Here is a 16,385-nt window from a genome sequence, read left to right on the forward strand (position 1 = left end):
TGTAAATGGGAGGAGCCTAAGACGGTTCACTGACATCAGTCATGTGCATCAGAGGCATCTGGTGATCTAATATAGGTGCAAATAAATGTTGATAAAGATGACTGTCATCAGCACTAGCTAGCTGCTTCTGATTGGCTGATTACAAATTCACCACTGAAACTGATAAGTGATTCATTGATCATGCATTTTTTTTTTTTGTGGGCATATTAAGAAATGTTAAAATTAATCGTTTTGCTATTTTTATTTGGACATGATAAAGAATATTACATTTGCTGAATTGTAGAGGGTTATTTTTTTCTCATTTAAATCACACCTTATTGCAAACATGGTTTTGTGTAAGTGTATCTGGGTATAGGTGTGCCTGATGTAAATCTGGAGGTAAATATGGAAAGATGAGTGAATCTTGCCGTCAACTCAGCATTAGTTCCTATGTATCTATTAATATTTTTATATATGGGATGGTATCAGGATCCTGGCGCTTGGGATCAGAATACCGACAGTGGCATCCCAACGCTCAGGATCCTGACACCTAACTGGTAAGTATAATATCCCTACTCTGAAACCTCCCTATCCCTCCCTCCCCTCAGCCTGAACCTAACTCTTCCCACCCGCAGCCGAACCCTAATCCTTCCTGGTGGCGCCTAACCCTAACCCCTCCTCCCTGCAGCCTAACCCTATCCCCCCATTCCCCGTAGCCTAACTCTAACCCTCCCACCACAAGGTAAACCTAAACACCCCCTCCCCCAGGACCTCACCAGTGTGGAGTCACGGCAGGTGTCGGTATTCCGAGCAGTGTCAGGATTCCGATTGCCGAGATTTTGAATGCCATGATCTTGACCAGATCCTGTATATTTTGTATGCATTATTATTGATATAGTATATTCATCTTTACGTTTTACCTTATATTTGTTATTTCTTTTTTACTTTGTCAAATTTTTACTCAGTAAAATTTCTTTCCACCAGAATATTTTATTGTAGGGCTTAAAATTTAACATGTTCACTTCTCATTACTATTTTTTTTAATTATTTATGTTTTAGCTTTATATAGTGTTTATATGTGATGCCGTTTTTTTACTAAGAGAATAGGTATTCATTCACATCATCCCTTGCACCAGTGGAATTTACAGTCTATTGGGCCGATGTATTAAGCCTGGAGAAGTGATAAAGTAGTGATAAGTGGAAGGTGATAATGCACCAATCAGCTCCTAGCTGTTAATTTACATATTGGAGCTGATTGGCTGGTGCGTTATCACCTTGCACTTATCACTGCTTTATCACTTCTCCAGGTTTAATACATCTGGCCCTTTATTCCCTATTACACCAGCACACAAGGGTTCAGTTTAACAGATGATCATTATCCCACCTGACTGTTTTGTGAGGAGGAGGAGGAGGAGGAAGGAAGGAACCCATGCAAAGAGGGAAACATACATTTGTACTCTTTCACAAATGTAGACATATAAACATGTTACACTTTACACTTAAAATGTCTACTTTATAATCTTAGAGAGATTGTGTAATTAGAATAGGTGGCTTGTTATATATAGATATTTCTACACCACAAAATCAAAATATAAATGAATAGCTTTTATTTCTGAACGGATCCTTATTTTTTTTTCTCTGCTTTGAGCTGTTTCCAATTAGATATCTTCTTAATCACCCTCTTTAGCATGTAACATGCTGCCATGGTCATGTATGATTTTTATTTTATTTTTTAGTATAAAATATGAGAAGAAGTTGGGGATGAACTGAAATCACAGACTCAGTGCAAGTGTCCCTTAGAGTATTCCTGTACAGCTTATCGTTTTTCACATTCCTATTTTGTCTTGTGAGGATAGAATAACCAATCGTAAAGAATAGAAGCTTCCGAATAGACCAGTGCCATCCCTCATTAAACTTCTTTTATACTCCTCTTTTAAAGAAGCTGTCAAGTTCTATTCTGTGTCTGACAGGAAAGGCCAAATCTGCAGTACAGGAAGCTAGGCACACACACGCACACACACAGAAAGAAACTTTTTGTGTGACGGTTGTACCAAGCCAACAGAGAAGAAATTTTAAATTGTGTAATTTAGTCTGAAGGCATTTACTGTACATAGCCAATAGTAATGGTAATTTCTCTCATTGTTAAAGTGAAAAGATAACCATCAGTCAGTTGTCAATTGGTCAATTGCAGAAGTGATGAAAAGAGACTGGTAGGAACAATCACGACTGTGGCTATCTGGACTGTTTGCTGTTTTTAGGAAAATATGGGTTCTGGATTCGATGGAATATAATGGGATGCTTCAATCCTCTAAATAATAAACATGCATACACTACATAGTGGATGATCGGTGAAAATATTTAGTTTGTGTTATATCTCACTGTTGTTGTTTTTCTTGTTTTGTACTATTATACAGATTAGTTATTAAAATGTTGTTGCTCTTTATTGTTTACATATTTTAATCTTCTTTATTGAGGTCATTTTGAGCTTTACTCTGACATCATGAGCATAGAATTAATTTTGTACATTACCTTAGACTCTTCTGTTTTTTTTAGGTTATTCATATAATAATAATAATAATAATTATTATTATTATTATTATTATTAGGTCACTTTTATTGTTTTCCCTGCTCCTCTCATATTTCACTCCTGCTTTGTTACAGTTCTTAACATTATTTAAAATATAGATTTCTATCTTTTCTGAAGTATGCTGGCCATTCATAATATAACTCCAGATTAGATCCCTTTAGCTTCTATTAATATTCAGTGTCCCCGTTGCTTCAGAATCCTGCTATTAAACCAGTGTTACATCGCCATCTTCTTAATACTGTATAGAGATACACTCATCCAATCCAATTGTACTCTCTTTACAATTTCCTTTAACAGTTTTATTTTAATTAATCCCTTGTTCTTTTTTTAAGTGTTGCAATGTTATTGATTTTAGGTTTCTGCTCTTTTGGCTGTGGTAGGTAATAAAAAGGATTATAGGCCTCCAGAAAGATGAGATATCATCAGCCTGTAATCCAGCCCGCGGTTTCCTAGATACCGTATTGTCTATTCTGTTCCGCTATGTGAAAAATGTTGAATATCAACAATGGGTTTCAGTGCTGTATTGTTGAGTTTTGTATGAACTAATCTTCCTTCACTAAAAAAAAAAAGAGAGAGAGAAAGAAAAGAACTACAGCTTTGGACAAAGTCTATAGCCAGTGCATTTGTAACTCCCAATGCACAGGGTCTGACTGTGCAGGCAGAAGACATTTTGCTTATTTGCTCTGCTCTTTCCTATAGCTAACCTGCTCCCAGGTGTCTGTACTTCTTGTTTTTAACCACCTGTTTGGGCACTGTTTCTGGGAAAGCCTCTGGACGTAGGAGCTGTAGTAGGCCATGCCGAAAGAGTATTGTCCAATGACTGGAAGGTAAGCTTGTACTGGTATATCACTAGTTAACAGTTGGGGATTGTTGATGCTACTCTTTGATATCAGACTGCTACTGAAACAGCTTTAACACAGAATCAATATAGTCACTGTAGTGTATGTGTTTCTTTTTCTGATTTAATTCTAAATTACATACTTTATGCATTTTAAGACAAAGTTAACTGTACAGCAAACAGTTAATCCTGAAATGCACTATTGTGTGTAATTGCTGTTCTCTTTATTAAGAAGCTGGATGTTTTGATCATACCTGAATAACAAAATAATATTAGCTGCAATGAATTTGCCATGGTTATCTGTAATTCCCAGGAATGCCATCTATGTAGCATCATTACAGAGTACTTAGTATCAGCAGAGGAAAAGGGGTGCTGAGGAATAGAAAACTCAATATTACAATATAAAGAAGGAATATTTCCGTTACTCAATATTAGAAAATAAAGAATGGGTACTTCCAATGTATAACCCTGTTTTAGGTTTATTATATTATTTCATGTTTAAGTTTCTTACTTTCTGCTGTGCAATATTACAGTTAAGCAGCTAGTGGCTGGTGCACAAGTTGTTTTGTTGAACAGATTCTCTTCTAATATCCTACATACAAATAGGCAGCGATGATAAATCTGTGCAGTTAACGGGTTGCTCTTACAGATCATGCATGCTGTCCACACTGATAATTTACTGATCAGGTGCAGCTATAGGTATGCTACCTTTCAACATTTCAAAAGTCAAACTTCCATGAATGATTTTCTCTAATAATCACTCTGTAATGGATGCGTACAATCGAATTAGTGCCCTGCTGTAGATTGGCTATTCTTACCTCGGCACTTTAATCTCACTCTTAAAATCCCTGAATTGGAAGGAAGTGCAGATAAGAGTTGCTTAAATCTGCATTTAGTGCCAGGCAATGAAGGCCCCCTATGAAAGCACTTCAGATCCTGCGCTTGCGGTGGTGAGCCTGAATTTTTCCCCTTCCCTGAGCATTATTGTCAGTCAATTATGAAATGGAACTGAACCAGAAAATCTGGTACAGTCTGGTAATTAGTACAAAGAGTTTCCAGTCTAGTGTAAAGGGAGAGATGCAAGGGACCCAGCAGCTACAGATACAGTTTTGATCAGCCTGGACACTACTTTTCATTCTGCTTGATTACCTCTTAAGATACTGGCTCCATCCCTTAAGGTCTACTTCAGATGCATTGGTACTTATGGGCCTAGTTTTGCTTTAAATTGCTCTCTTTTAAGGGTGCATCCTCTATTTTTACAATTTGTCATTTTAGCTCATCGAACAGACACATCATGACTTCCTAACAAAGAGAATATTTATTAACACATCTTGAATTGAGTCTTCAGGATATTTGTATTAGGGACAGGGAGTTAGGCATTACATTTTTGCCTGTTCTGTGTTTTAATGTAGTTTCCACAACAGATAATGGGTTTTAGACTATGAAAATATCCCAAACTCTCAAGATATCCCATGATGACTTGTGATTCTACTATCTGTCACTGTATAACTGTCACTTAGTGTTTAATAAAAATATATTTATCGTAAAGTACTCACATGCCATACTGCTAATGTAATATATTGCTTTGTAATATAGATATTAATGTATGGTATTTTTACAGCCTGTTTTAGACATTTATCTGCCCCATGGGAATGATACAGATGACGTTGAGTCAGGTTGCTGTTAAATATCCATAGTTATTTAAATATATTTTGAATTAATTAAATAAGTGGAACTGACTAAATTTCAGCTTCAGTAAATTTAATCTGGACATGTTCACACAGTGTACTCTGCAGTGGGTTACAAGGTAAATAGTTCTAGACTGAACAACAACAAAGCAAGGAATGCTCACACATTGGAAAATGTGACATCTTTGTTCCTAAGTAAATATTTACTACATCATCAATGTGAAACTTTTTTATATGGAACTTTTATTAGTTTCCATTCCTCATCAGCTGAAGTCTTTGCCTATGGTGCAATTGTAGTTCTTGTAAATTGTAAGTTTTCCCTAAATTGATCCTCTTGAACAATACCATATGTATAAATACACTGGTTAATATGAAAGGCTGCTTTACTCTTTTTAAAGCAGTCATCCCTTAAAAAGACTGGTCGGTTCTGTTGTAGAAGTAATTGATTGTATAATGCTGTCCAATGGAAGACATTAATTACTGTCGAGTAATAATATAACATATTTAGCAAATTAAATGCTAAGAAAACAAATATCTTCTATCTGCATTTGTTCCCTTCTTAAGATATAAGTTTATGTCTTATGATGATGATGTTGCTATTTACAGATGAAGAAATTGTAGTATGCTTCACAACACAGAAGCTTCTAATATTTTAACTTGGTGAAGGTGATTTCTAAGTGTCCCATCTGTTTATAAAAACACAAGTTACTGTCTACTTGGGCTTGTCTTGGAGCATTCCACAAAAGTATGAAGAGAGGTCAAACAATGTCATGTGTCAGATCTGAGTCATCTACTGTCTAGCTAGGGAAAGTGTGATGTCAGTGTATCAAGTGTACAGATAATTGGGTTATGGAAGGAACATTTATTATATTCTAAATATAGTTTCTTACTCCTAGGTGGTAAGGCAGTTTATGTGAAATGAAAGAAAAATAGGCTTGCTCTGTTCTTGTTAATAAAAAATTCTGCCATCCCTGATACTTATTGCAAGGAAATTAAAGTGAAAATACGAACTTTGTTGTCAACTGCAGTGTTTTTACTAGTGATTATAAACCCGCTGTCTACACAAGCTCTTTTAAACTCAATTCCGACAATTATTAACATTTACTCTTCTAAATTAATTCCACTAATCCCAAAAATGGTTTTGAGCAAGTGCAGAAAAAGTCAAGGAATCATTTTGTATTGTTGATTCCATACTAAAGATAACTAAGAAAAGTTAGGATTAATATGCCCTTTTTTCTAAAGCTGATAAGGTTTTTTTGCCAACTGTAGAATTTAATTAGCTCTATAAATGCCAGAATGACAAATAAGGTGCTATTGTCTTGATATCTCTACAGGAATTGGTCTTTTAAAGTAAATTTGCTGTATTAATCACCTAAAAATATTTTTGATCGCTGAATTAATAGCTTCAGGCTGCACCAGGTAATCATTGGCATAGGTGATTGCCTCTTAATTACTGTATGGACGCTCTCTATTCACTCTTATTAATTCATGTTTTCTGGCAAAATCCCAAAAGGCAGCCTTCCCCTATATCTCCTAATTACTTCTGTAATTGAATTTGCCCACTTTTCAAGCCTATTTTTCTAACCTGACTATATGTATTCATTCTTTATTGTATCTGTCTTGTGTCGGTTTTCAGCAAAGCAGACTGTACATTGATTCTTTCCCCGTTTCTCATTAATTTTCAAGAGCTTTGCTACATGACTGTTTTTCTCAGCTTGTCAGTCCTATTGCTTGGTCCAAAGAAGATGCTTATTATTTGAGGTTAGGTAAAATAGACTGAAGTTAATTAATTCATTAGTAACTCAGAGCCAATTACTACAGGCTTCGTTTACTTATGCACTTGTTAACAAGACACAAATGAGAAAAGGCCAATGACAAATGGGCATCCTTCAGAAAGTGACTAAGCCCAGTACAAACACTGCACCTGCAAATTTATATTCTGTATATTTTGTTCTAGGAAGTTTCAGTTACTATTTAGAGCACAATGCTACTTCATCATGGTTTAAATAATTATATTTGACAGTAGTTAATTTCTATGCTACATATACTATATTGCTAATCTTTTTCACTATATAGCACAATGCCATTACTGACATACATGATTGTTGATATATTGAATCAGGTGTGCATGTGATTTGGGTTTCATTTTTCTTGTTTATCATTTAAAATTAAGAACACACAAAGTATGTCAAGGAACAATAGCTACAATAAGATAACTAGAGCTATAATATCTTGTAAAAGACAAAACTGGAACTGAATATATTATAGGGTAACATTTTATCCTATGGATGAATTGATGATGTGTTTTATTAGGTACATTTGGATCCCTGCAAGACAAGACAGAATGTGCCCCTATTTATCCAGCTTTTAACTCTTTGTGTCTAGTCTATCAGTACTGACTCCTTTTTTTTTATAACAGCAAACACATTTATTATGTGAAAAATGTGCACAGCTATTAACACAAGGTCCACATTAAAGATGGGTTTATTTAATGAGTTGTGATTTGTCAAAATCAATGATTTTTGCTATTTTTTTAGAGAAGCAAAGAAGTAGATGTTTTATGGCAAACCATGTATAGAAAAAGATATATCCATCACAAAACAGCAATTTGTATTTAATAAAATATCCACTTTATCCCCCCCGAAAAATCAACAACCTTTTCTGAAAAATCGCATCTCATTAAATAAACCTGTTTGTCTTATCAGCTCTCTGGTCAGAACAAAATCATAGCACCAAGTTAATTGTCCTCAGTGACTTGCTGCTTAGCTACAAACAAGACAGCTGCAAGTTTTCTCTGTGCATGAATTTCCTGCCATTAAATATAGAACTCCTTGTGTTTTGCGGCCTTTGCAAATGCCATATTTATTCCCCTCAGAATCCAAAAGAAGCATGTAGAATAAGATTGCATACATTTAGATGACAAATTATACACAACTTGGGTTGTACAAATTTCCAAGCCACAAAATATTTTGTTGGTTAGTTCATTTATTTTCATACTAGGTTGCTGAGGCTGGAAGGTGGAAGCTTAAGAAGTGGAGTTTTGGATCTGTGCCCTATCCTCTGTAATACCACACACAGTATAGCGCAGTCACCTCATAAAAGATGTTATCAATCTTCTACCACTGTTATATTCACCTAGTATAAAAGCACTCATTTAGCAACCACACATTTGGCACATTTAAATGGAAGATAAAGCATTAAGTGGTAGTACTTAGTTTCATGTTACATTAAATACTAAGGATAGATTTATATTATATTGTAAGCATGAACTGCCATGCAAATCATTTTAGGATGAGTGCATTTAATATAGGATTATTAGCTGAAATATAGATGTAAAATACCATTTATTAATATAAACTGACTATAATAGTGCACATTAATAACCCTTGAAGTATTTTATCAGACACTTCAAACAGAACAGTGACTTTAGCGTTAGATTCAACTCAATGCTCTTATGTGTATAATTGTCATCTTCTCCAAATCAGATACTGTCTTGCCATTATATTCATGATGTATCTGGCTGTTAGTATATAAGTGAAAACACAATTTCTTATGGTGCACAGGTAGATGGATCACGTCTGCTTACTGTATGTTCAGGGGCACTTTTGTAGGGTAGGTCCAATGCTGTAGAAACTGGGATATACAGTAGTTCAGCAGGCCAATGTGTGGAAGGACCACAGACAGGAATAGGAAAGAGTAGGATGGGAGTTAAGGGACTATGGGTCTAATTCAAGGTTGATAGCAAATCAAAATCTTCCTCTAATGGGCAAAACCATGTGCACTGCAGGGTGTGCAGATATAACATGTGCAGAGAGAGTTAGATTTGGGTGGGGTGTGTTCAAACTGAAATCTAAATTGTAGTGTAAAATTAAAGCAGCCAGTATTTACCCTGCACAGAAACAATATAACCCACCCAAATCTAACTCTCTCTGCATGTTATATCTGCCCCCTAACCCCCTGTAGTGCACATCGTTGGGCCCATTAAAGGAAGATTTTGCTTTTGCAATCAGCCTTGAATTAGGCCCCATGTCCAATATAAACTGTGTTATACCAGCAGAGTGAATCAAATATATCACGTCTGGGCTTTATAAAGGTCATAAGCCAATCAAAGCAAGGGGCGTGTAATCTTATGCTTCTGGATAAGTTAGATCATTCCTACATTCTGGTCCTGAAAAATCAGTCTACACCTACTTTGTAGGGATTTCAGGTCTGACTTGATATGCTAAAGGTGGCTTTATATGGTTGTTTACCCTTTTATTCCAAAATACTGATTGGCTTAGCATCATTTATACCCTCACTTAATGTGAGAGAGGTGGCCTTCAGAACTTTCATTCTTACATGTGTCATATTTGTGTGTTTAAATGTTTTTATCACACTGCACTGCACTGCACTCACACTGCCATTGAAAGTATAGGCCAAAGCTCGCTTTTTATTGCCTTTATATCTCATTGAAATAGTGACATCTCACAAAGAGAATGTTGTTATTGCACGATGGGGCACAACTAGGTGTCTGCATACAGTAAGCATTGTCCCAATTTCACCCCAGCGGATACTGTTATTTTCATACGTAAAGTCTTTGTGCTTTGCCTTTGCGTTGATGGAAATGCAGTTTTGCACTTTTGTAACATACCCGAAACAACTTATAATTAAAGAAACAATGACATTTGACTTTAAATAACAACATATAGAAGTGTGATGTAATGTACACTAACTAATGATTTGTGTTTTAAAGGATATGTTGATGTTACTATCTGCATTTATTCTATGGGACGGCCCTCAGAAGACAGCCCAGCACTGCTTACAACTCTCTCAGCCAGTTTTGTCATTGATAAACTCTGACATTGCATTGTCTTCTTGTCAGCGGACATTATGCCTGCAGTACAGCAAATATTTTATTCTCCTTCGGACCAAAGCATCTTTCAGACATTCCCTTCTTTTATTGATTTGTTTTCTCCTTTCCCTTTCTCCTTCCATTGTTTTCTTATCATAGCTGCAGGTTATTACGTAGGAAGTATTGATGGGAGTGGATGGTCTGGGTCGATGGAGAGCTAATGCATCCCTAATCCTACCATTGTTACAGAGTTATGCTCTACTGTGGTCCCTGATGGGGAAAAGGTGCAGAGCTGTTGATCTGAGTTTCATTTGTCACAAACCAATCCATCAATCAACCCCCAGCATGTCTGAATTGTGAATGACATGTGGGTCCTGGCTGAAAAAACTTGATAACACTGTTTTGTCAGATTGCTCACTTTCCTTTTTCGATAAGAAAGTATATTGGCTAGCAATAGATAAGCATGGACCTAGTAAAGGTTTGCAGAGAGAGGGGGACATACATGACAGTAGAGGTTATAGATTTTTAGTATTAAAATAACATTGATTACATTCTAACCTTATACTCTTCCTATCATATGAACTAGTTGTAATTGTGGAGTTTTTACAGCAATTGCAGGTGCTAAAGAAGACTTTTCTATTGAGCCTGGGAATTTATCCAATGTATTGATTTATGTGTTACTATCCCTAAGGAACTATCAGCTTCACTTATGAACATGCCACTGTGTCTCTTTACATTTCTACGAGTCACCTCCTACAGTTCTGTTCATCACATTAATAGAATTATCAATATACTACACTAGTTACCTAGCATTTTTCTGGTACAAAGGAATGATAGATTATTTGATTGCAAATCCTAACAGATATTAATAAATACAATTTGGATTTTCAGGAGAGCTGCTATTTTTTTTTGGCCAGGAAAATATGTTTTAAATATAATTAATGTGTTTGAATGCTTATTACCATATCGTCCTTATACAGCAAACTAATCATATAGACTTGAATTAGACAATACACAAACTTTTCATTGCAATTGCAACTGTTCTACAGTGCTTCTAATTTCGAATATTATATAATATTAAAACCTGTTCAGAGATTGTGGTTATTTCCTGTAGAATATATACTACAAATAAATAGAAGACAAAATAAAATTCATTATTTTGGTACCCATATAGTGATAGATTGCGATTATCAATAAAGGGTTAACTTTTCTGAACAATCACTTGCTATTCTGAAGTCAATTAACAGCATATAAGAGTTTATCATGTTACAGATTACATAGAACAATCTACAGGAAATGTAAGAACAAAAATGAATTGCCTGACAAGAACATACACACAATTTGCTTCCTGCAGAACAGCCCAAAAATAAGTATATTCTCGATTTTTGTTATGGTAAAACATATCTACTTTTTTTTTTTTTAAATAACTCCAATTACTTCCGACTGGAAATATTTCTGTGTCTCATTTTAATAGAGAATTTCCAAAGTTATAATTACGGTGCAAAATTCGGTATCTCTCTGCCATTATTCCAGTCATTGAATTGCACACTTTAATATGTTATAAAAAAAAAAAAAAAATGCCTTCTGGATATGTGCAATTTTCATTTCATTCCTTCTTTCAAGTTAGCATCAGGCTGAAAGATATGTTTAAACATTAAATAGCTCCATAGGTATGTTGACTGTGATTTTCAAAACTAATTTCTCTGCCACAGGAAGTTTGAAAGCCATTAGTCTGCCCATTACAGTAAACAATTTGTAGCATTAGAAAGTGTATTGAGATGACCTGTAACAGTTACGAAACTGATAACAATAAAATAATCCAGAAGACTTTAGTTAGCCCCGAGTATTTTCTAAATAAGATCTTTCTTCTGCTGCTCAGTCACTTGCAAAGTGGAGAAAATCAATGTTGGAGTGCTGTAGATTTGTTGGATAAATTACATGTGCTTGGCTGCTCTATTGTATCTGTCCCATATTTCCGACTAGATACTTTTAGATGGAGCGATCCTATAGCACACATACTCAATATTGATTTTTATAGATTAAACAGAGCTTGAATTGAACACCATGGGGGCCAGTAGCACGAAGAACTTAAGATTTCCATTTCTTCACAGTGGGAACCCATTCCTGGTAGATGCTTATTAGGAAAGATTAGTGTCTTCAGAAGGAATGCTCTTACTGTATGACTGGGCTGGCAAATGTAAAGTACAATGTATGAATTCTTTTGTGTTACTTATTTTTCAAGGTTTATTATAGTTGGGTGGTTAAAATCAATAGCTTCAGTTTCTTTTTTTCCCCTGCACTGTGGTGGCTATGTACATTAATGAGCCCCTGCAGAATATAGGGACAGTATATAGCTACAATCTTGTAATCATCAATCTCTCTTGCACCCTACTATGTGGTTTTATTTTAACAAGGTTAAGTAGTTTTGTTTGTGTATAGAATTATTGTATGTGTATTTATGTCATTTTATGTTGACTGACTAGACTTCTTCATTGAAAATCCACTAATTAGTATCGAGACATTTTATATAACGTTATTGGATGACCTGCTTCTCTGAGGTATGTAGTACTCTAATTTGTTTATGTCATAAAAGTTTCTGATAAAGATAAGACATAACAGTGATTCTTCATATAGGACATGGACATCACAGATTTCTTTTAGTGATGTCCTGCTCCCTTTTGAACTTCTCAAAATGATGGTCCTTCGTAAGCTGACCTGGTCACCTAATAGTCAAGTGAACTATTATCCAACTGTTTCTGCTAAAGATAAGACATAACAGTGAGTCTTCATATAGGACATGGACATCACAGATTTCTTTTAGTGATGTCCTGCTCCCTTTTGAACTTCTCAAAATGATGGTCCTTCGTAAGCTGACCTGGTCACCTAATAGTCAAGTGAACTATTATCCAACTGTTTTGATGGTGGTTGTGCAGCAATTTTCAAGGTGCCTGTGTCTCAGTACTAAATGTAAATCAGAGAGCGCCTCATCTCCTATCACCAGCACAATAGCATTGTTACCTCTTACACATTTCTCATACTAATAAACCACATTAAAAAGAAACACATACATGAAGTGGCAGTCCATCAAAGAAATGCTTAGAAAAATTTAGAACTGGTTCAAAATGCAATTTTAATTCACAAGCTCATGCTTGTAGTACAGTCTATGCTATTTGGAAATTTAACAGAGGGGTACATATAATGAGTGTAGGATTGCAGTGCACATGGGCTGCTGGATCTAGGGGAGCACAAAATGCACACCCTGCATCCAGAGCATACGTAAAAGCAGGGCCGCCAACAAGGGGGTACTGTGGGGACAGCTTTCCCGGGTCCGGCCACTAAGACACTGAGAGGAGGGCAGTCAGTGCTGCAGCAGAGGGCAGTCAGTGCAGCAGACAGTATTTCATGTGGAATACTATTGAAAACCCCCTGAGCAGAACCCCTGACAACAAGAAGGTACTGTGGCACAGAGCTTTAGAACTGTGTGGTCATAATAATATGGTGTCAGGGGCATTACTGTGGGGGCTTAGTATGGTGCAAGGAGCATTTACTTTGTGGGGCATAATAAGATGTTGCTGAGAGCATGTGCACAGGAATTTCATTTATTTGATATATATTCTTTTTTTTTTCCCCTATTTTTTTTTTCAGGGGGCCGCCTATTTTGTCAGTCAGTTGCCAAAAATTAGGTCCCCCTCCTGTGTGGTGCCATGTGCCCCATGATATATATATTCAGAAAGATGGTGACACACAGTGAAAGCAAAGATTCTGGCAAAGTGCCAGAGTGGTATTTTGTGCACATACACCATCTTCCTGTATATAACTGGGAAGATTGTGCCACCTACAAATGGGTATCCACTTATCAGAGACAGTAGGGTGCGGCTCGGAGGAGGGAATGCACTGCGCATGGCCTCCTAAGGCATTAAGGCCCACCTGAAATTCAAGTTAGAATTTTGAAATTAGCAGCTCATATTATACACTGGAGCTATGCATTTTATACTTTTGGTTCAAGTAAAAATGTTTAAACTAAGTACTATTTAAGTATTTACATTTTTAGAACATTTGAACAGAGAACTTTACCGCGCTCAAGGGGCCTGATTCAGGTTTGTTAGCAAAGAAAAACAAACTGCAAAACCATGTTGCACTGCAGGTGAGGCAGTTGTAACATGTGCATAGAGATTTAGATTTAAATGGAGTATATTCAAACTGAAATCTAAATTACAGTGTAAAAATAAAGCTAACATGTGTGTGCTACATGAAAAAGCATCCAATATTTACCCTGCACAGAAACAATATAACCCATCTAATTCTAAATCTCTTTGCACATGTTACATCTTCCCCACCTTCAGTGCAACATGGTTTTGCCCAGTTGTGTGCTCTTTTTTGCTAACAAAACCTTAATTAGGCCCAAAGTTTGTTGTTCATTGTTTGCATTAGAAAAGTACTGAAAAGTAATCATTGAAGCCAGTCTAACATATTCTAGCGCAAACCATCATGATCAACAGTCCACAATAATACATAAACTGGGGTCTCCCATGGGTGGACCTGTTCTAACACTGTCAATTTAGTATAATTAATATAAAGTTTGAGAATTTATATTGAATTTTAACATTTTAGAACCAATTTGGACAGTTTGTGAAGCAGTTTTAAAAATGTGACCATGGCTCCCACATTACAAAATGGCAGCAAAGTTATTCTTTGAGTCAATACAAGCATTTGTTAGTAGTACATACTCTATTTTCTAGTCATTAATATATAATAATAATAATAATACAGAGCTCATTTTATAGTAACTATTATATACCCTATTCACTGTGAGGTAAGTGCTCGCTATGGTTTGGGTGTGACAAACAAAATTACGACACTCAGAATCAGAATGGGGACAGTGTCAGGTCAAAGACATAATGGAAACCTGTTATTAATGTGACTTAAAGAATCGGCTTTATGGCTTTGACCCCCATCCCCATTCTGAGTGTTGACATTCTTATATTTGAATTCAGAACTGCAGTATGCCACTCGCTACCAACTTCATTTACCTGCTCTCTAGTTTGCAGTCCAGGCCCCATACATTAGCATTTAGTATGCAGCATGGACCGATTCTCCAGTTACAGAAATAAAATATAGACATTTTTCTTAGACTGCTGTTAAACAATACAAATATATGCCACAAAAGACCCCATGCACATGTAGTATATTTGCAATATAGAGTGTATTTTCTGATGTCTGGTGAACAGTACAGAGACCAATATGCAATTTCTAGTCTATACATAGACCCCCAACCAAGTGGCGTAACTGGAGGCTTGGAGTCCCCTGGCATACTCTCAAAGTGGGCTCCTATTTGATTTCTATAAACGCTTACTGTGGCACTATCATATTGTTTTATTAGAAGTCACAACTCTAAATCACTAATGAAAAGGAAGTATGTCTGCACTGTGAGCCACACCTCCACAAATGCTGCAGCTGTGTAGGTACCAATGGAGCCAAACATTGAACTGGCATGCGAAGGGGGACCGGTAAGGAATGCTAGTCAGAGGCACTCGAAGGAGACAGATGCACCAAAAGGCAGCCAAGGTGACACCAAACTCCACAGGTGGACCCCAAATGACAGATAAGCCTTCTCATGTTAGCGGCAAAAAGGAGGGGGGTCAGTCAAGCCCAGCAGGCAGCAGCATCAGTGTGATTGCGGCAGATGATGATATGAGAGACCAGAAATCCAGGCCACAGCTTTGGGCCTATCCAGACGTCGGAGCTTGGATGCTGGAGCTCTGTGGGCCCTCTTCACCTTGTGGCCCCCTGAACATTTACCAGTCAAGCTACCCTGCAGTTACACCACTGCTCCAACCTGGTAGTTTATAATACAGTTTAGTTTTGATGCTCTCCACTGGCTGAGGTCCAATGCTAATGCCATTACTAGTGCAGTGCCAGTGGGACAAGTCCAGAGGTGGCTCCTACCTGGCGTTGGTACGGGGCTGCAGCTACTCGTGCCTTCCCAGAGAGGGAAGAGGAGCAGTCAGTCAGCCCGTCAGATGGGTGCTGGTGCATACGCACCAGTGGCAGCCTGACTGTGCATGTGCAATCCCCCAGCATCTATGGACTGCATCTGTTAGGCTAGGGCTGACAAGGCAGGGAGTGGTTTCCTACAGGAATCCAACTCTTTGCAAATAGCAGCCCAGTCTGGCAGTCCCAGAGGGAGGAAACACCTCCTAATGGGACTGCCTGTAGTGTCTGTGACTGAAAGGTAGTACTTCCAATAGGAAGTCACTGCCAGTCACAGTGAAGCCAGTGCAGTTACAGACTGCATCTGGCTTCACTGACACTGAGCTGAGTGGCGGATTTTACCTGAGGGGGGTTTGCAGTCAAGTCTTATCAATAAGACAGCTTTCAAATTAAAGAATTGCTCCATACAGCAACATGAACAGTGGATTTCAATATGTTGATAAGTCCATGGCACAAACTTGGTAATTCTTT

The 16,385-nt window shown here is 36.9% G+C and overlaps 1 protein-coding gene across 4 annotated transcripts in view; it reads left to right on the top strand.

Moving 5' to 3' along the window:
- The window catches only part of SOX2 (SRY-box transcription factor 2), a 296,062-nt gene that overhangs the window by 186,184 nt on the left and 93,493 nt on the right, over positions 1–16,385 (top strand). For 3 of the 4 annotated variants that reach the window (XR_010175940.1, XR_010175941.1, XR_010175943.1), the window contains exon 1: positions 3,195–3,393. The exons of the other annotated variant lie outside the window; for it this stretch is intronic. The gene's annotated coding sequence lies outside the window, so the exon portion shown is untranslated. Of the gene's footprint in view, positions 1–3,194; positions 3,394–16,385 lie in introns of those variants that run through there. 4 annotated transcript variants of the gene reach the window in all.

The sequence above is a fragment of the Pseudophryne corroboree genome, chromosome 4 (assembly GCF_028390025.1).
Source record: "Pseudophryne corroboree isolate aPseCor3 chromosome 4, aPseCor3.hap2, whole genome shotgun sequence".
NCBI lineage: Eukaryota > Metazoa > Chordata > Amphibia > Anura > Myobatrachidae > Pseudophryne > Pseudophryne corroboree.